Source organism: Diadema antillarum, unplaced genomic scaffold, assembly GCF_040938485.1.
Source record: "Diadema antillarum isolate AM-2024a unplaced genomic scaffold, OU_Dant_1.0 seq00000136_RagTag, whole genome shotgun sequence".
Classification (NCBI taxonomy): domain Eukaryota; kingdom Metazoa; phylum Echinodermata; class Echinoidea; order Diadematoida; family Diadematidae; genus Diadema; species Diadema antillarum.
The window spans coordinates 2,897,094-2,902,245 of NW_027271213.1; positions in this window are offsets into that span (position 1 = coordinate 2,897,094).

Sequence of the window (5,152 nt, forward strand, 5' to 3'; positions counted from 1 at the left end):
TGATCCTCTTGTCATATTGCTATATAATATATCATATATTTATGTATAAAAGATGAAAGGAAGAGATTACAATGCAGCATAAGATTTCAACTACTTTTAATCATTGCACCAAATTTTAAACTTTGTTGAAAAGTTGATGCAACCATTAAAAGCTTTAGGATGCAAATATAATGCATTAATATCTGTTCATTTCAACTTTTGTGTACTGAAACCAACACATGGACTAAATTCTCCGTATGTATAAATATATATGGAGAATTGACATTGAGAATTGATAAATATAAATAGAGTTTAGATATTAGAGTATGTATATATATATATATATATATATATTTACTCAAATATCTAACCTCAAAGTTACAGACTCAAAGTTAGACACTCACACAGGCACACAAACATTGATGCAAGCCTTAGAAGAAAAAACAGAAAATTTCAATTTCTGACATTGATGTTCATTTTCTTTATTGAAGTAGTGAAAACAGTCACTATATACATTCAGTTCATATGATATTTACAAAATACTATGTACAAAATTGGCAAGAATTACATAGCTGCATGGATATCATACTGAAAAATTCCAGATGATAAGAAAACCTTGTATATACATCAACTACAAGTATGGCAAGACATGAGTGTAGGCACAGCTGCTTCAATGTTACAAATAGTATTACAAGTCATATGTATGATAAAGTCAAATGTACAATATAGATACAATGTCCATATAGTTCATAGTAAGAGGTTCATCTAGAGTTCTGAGACGAGTCCAGGCACATCCTCCTGGATGATGTTAACAAGTGTCCACAGTCATATATCAGCAAAGGAAGAGACTGATGTAGTAACAAGTGTCCACAGTCATATATCAGCAAAGGAAAAGACTGATGATAGTAACAAGTGTCCAGAGTCGTATATCAACATACAAGGAGATGGATGACTAGTGATAAGTGTCCAGAGTTATACCTGAGCATCACGGCATACGAGGAGACTGGATGAGGTGGCGGCTGCTGCGGACGAGCTTGTAGCGAACGGAGTCACTAGGTGAGAGCGTTGCCGTGGCGCTGGAGTCGGTGGCTACCAGCTGTCGGGAGAACTGTGCCGGCCGAACGGGACGAGCGTCGGGGTACACCGATGGCAGCGTCGTTGCATCATCAGCTTGCGGGAGAGAGGCGGCGAGCTCGCGGTCGATGCCCTGAGATGCCGTGTCGGGAGAGACGAAGTCCTCGAGCTCCGCAAGGTCTAGTGGCGAGTCGATGTTCCGCAGCGAGGGGACACGAGTGAAGGAGAGCCGGCGGCGGAGCGGGGGACGCGGCGAGGGCAGCAGCTGGTCTCCGGCGCGAAGGAAGCTGGTGCTGGCGTTGCCACGGCTGTCGTACCGCACGAAGGCCGGCTCGTGGAGAGGAGAGGGGGCGGCACCGGGCAGGGTGACGGGCAGGGACGGACCGGGCTTGAAGCGCTTCGCTGGTAGTGCTACTGCCGCTGCTGGTGCGTCGTGGAGGTGAACCAGCTGGTCGATGGAGCGTTTGGTGGTCTGTCGCTGGGTGGGAGCGGGAACAGGGGACTCAGGGAGGGGCAGACCAGCTGTAAAATAAGCAGAAGAAAGGGAGAGAGGAGAAAAAAATCATTAGCATGATTACTATTGTACAAGTACATTAGATTATGCAGCAACATAACATAATTTTAGCGAAATACATTTTTTTTTTCTTTTTACTGAAGTTGTGCTCTAGAATAAGGAAATGTTACTATTCCTAAAGCCAATATTTTCTTTTGGGTAAAGATAATACATTATATCATTAAGCAAGAATGTAGAAGGAATCAATAAATAGATTTGATGCAGAGGACACTCATTTCTTCGTATATCCCATTTACATTTCTGAATCAAGTTTCCAGTGATAGATAGATAGATAAATAAATAGATAGAGGACCGACAGACAGACGGACAGAGTGAGCGAGTGAAAGAGGGAGAGACAGATTCGTCTTACGATTAATGAGTACGACGATCGCCTTGCGTCTCTTGCTGCCGTCGTGGGGCTGGATCAGGACGTGGGTACCGAGTCGCAGCTCAGCGGCGCGATGAACGAGGTCGCATTCGGGCACCACGCAGACCTTCCCCGACGTCGGACCGGAGCACATCAGGACGGAGACGAAACGTGAAGCAGCAGCGGCCATCTTCTTCTTATCAAAATCTTCTTAGAACTGTCGTAAATGGAAAGCGAGGAAGGGTAGAATTGGACAGATCTGATGATAAGGAGTACAGGCAGCGAAGACGATTATCGACGATAACGGAGACGCAGTTGAGAGTGACGAATAATTGGAGAGCAATGTGATCAGAGTCGAGCAAAGAGCGGATAAAGTTATGAGAACGGGGAGAAAGAGTAGCGGTATTTAACGAATTTGGGAAAACCTGAAGTTCTACGTTAAGTTTTGTCGAGCGCGCCGGCGGATCAAAGCGCGCGCCGTGATTGGTGGAGTGTGACTGCGGCGGGCAACGCTGATTGGTCAACGCTGATCAAAGGCGTGAAACCGCCTCGCTGACTATCTTCGCGAGCGGCGTGTGAAGCTCGCCGCCGCGTCACCAGCGAAACAAAAGCGCGGATCTCGGCAAGAGTACAATAGGTGATGACTCTCTCCGTACCTCGCTAAACAATAGCTGTGATTTCCGCCCCTCCTTCAGGTGTATGTCAGCTGTCACGTTTTGATTGACAAGCTATCAAGACTTCAGCGGGTGCCAGCGGGAGATTGTAATATTGTTGATATCAAGCCACCGTTAACTCGCGAAGTAGATTTATGAAGTGATTCCTTCAGTCAAGATTAATCAGAAATGATGAAAGATTCTCGCTATCAGTAATATTACTGTCGTTTTAAACGCGTACGGAACTTACAAACACATTATGCTTACTTGCAAAAAAGCAACTGTCTTGATGTAGTGCTGTTATTACTAGCGAACTGCTCCCTGCGTGCGTTTCATCAGCGAAACTACTTTTGCGTCACGTATTTTTTTTCCCGTTATCTCTCTTTCCGTGGTGATGAGAAAGCGACGAAGGGATGAAAAATTGACATTTTAAAGTCGGAACTTAAAATGTCTTGACAAAAAAAGAAGTGTCCCATGAAACCAATTATACTACAGGTCGTTACTTGCTGTATCCCAAATACTAACATGCGAACGCTACCGTCCTCCGCTTTACCGACTCGGAAGGTAGATCCAGATCACTAAAGATTGATCAGTTTGTCTTATCATTGTCATTACTATAATTGTGTTTGTTTGCTTAAAAGATAACCCCAAACGTAAAATACCGTGTCCCCGAGTCCGTGTACAATGAATATATTCATATCGCTGTGCTGTGGTGTTCTGCGAGTGTACTAACTGTATAGTCTTCGGAGAAGAAAAAAAGAAAGAAAGAAAGGAAGAAAGAAAGAAAGAAAGAAAGAAACAAAGAAATGCTTTTCAAGAGCTGTAATCGATGCAATTTGTGATTGTTTATATCAGCCTATAAAGCTGTCAATAGTGTCATCTGAATTAAAGACGTAGAAAGCCAATCTCTAGAATGCACCACAAAGCTAATTCGTGACCATACAATAGCGATAGCGAGACACGAACATGAGGGGAAATCAAAAGTCAAGAAGTGTATTATGCTACCGTCAACCGCTTTTCTTGTTAGAATACCGTTGTGCATAAAAGTCAGTGGGTCACTTAAAGTCGTGATAATAATCGTTCTTTGCATAAGAACAATATACAGAAATGTCCAGAATTGATATATCAGAATGCGATTTGTCATTTCAGTGATAATCAGACCCATCGTATTGTAAGTGGTCATTTTGTGAGTGAAATAAATCTCTGATTCTAGTCACTTCACGATGTTTTGATTCAGACATATCTATCGGAGAAATATTTGCAAACATCATACATACATGACATCGCAAACATCGCAAGAAATTCAAATCAACTTACGTAGCGTGAAAGAAAAGAAATTACCAGCCCAAATTACTAGATTACTGGGGGGGGGGAATATCCCCGTATTCATATTATTGATTTGTGTTACGTGACGCACGCAACATTCTTTCGATCTTTTTTTCTTCTAGTTAGTGTTCTTTTTACCTCGGGTTTTTTTTTTTTGTGTGTGTGTGTGTGTGTGTGTGTGTGTGTGTGTGTGTGTGTGTTTATTTGCGTGTTAGTTTGCTTCTACCCGTCTGGGTCGAAAACCAGTTTTGTTGTTGGTAGGGCCTACATATTTCACTTTACTAGACAAAAAAAATAGAACTTATGCTATAACATTTCGGGGATTATTACATCGTTTGTAGCGCGTTTGATTTGTAATGCGTTACCAACAGCGTACAAGGCCAATGAACTGTGAGAAAATATTTCATCCCTAGTTAGGTCAATGTCGCATTAGTTATATAGTATAAAGTCACAGCACCTCCCTTATTTGCGTGGAATATGGCAATGTATTTAAATTGATTGATATTTTCATCTTAGCACCTGCCAACACGAGATGAATGTGTAATTTCATCCCATTCCCGTGTCCTGCTAGAATAGGCTTCTATTCATGTAACGTGCTTTAAACTGTTTCTGTATCAACGCCACTCTGATGACTAGCTCCTCGGCAGACAAAGCGCGAGTTTCTGACTGCGCAGATGACAATACCCGTCAACTATTGTAGCGGGAACGGGGATTGGGGAATCCAACCCTGGTATCGGAAACGGTTAACTACCTCGAACACACACTTGTTTGATACATCTATTCAGTCCTAATTGTATTAACTTGTCATCCCATCGATGTATATCAATTTATTCATTCCCATAGTTATTTCTCGTTGTTCCGTGTTTGTGTTTATTCGTATACTCATGGTTTGTGTGTGTGTGTGTTTGTGTGTGTGTGTTTTCTAGATGTTTGTTTGCTATTTACTTTCCACATTTACCCCTACATCGTGATTGAGCGTTCAAACGTATTTAGAGTTTCAGTATTTTATGTAATTTGCTATCTTGGCATTTCCAGTAAAGTGGACCATGCTTGACAAGACATGAACCAACGCCTTCAGAATCTAACAGTGTGGAACCGCTCCACCCCCGTTGTACACCAATACAACATATAGTGATATGAAATGAACTATATCAACTATTATGTCTTTTATTTCCTGAAAAGACCTGAGATAGGTATTCA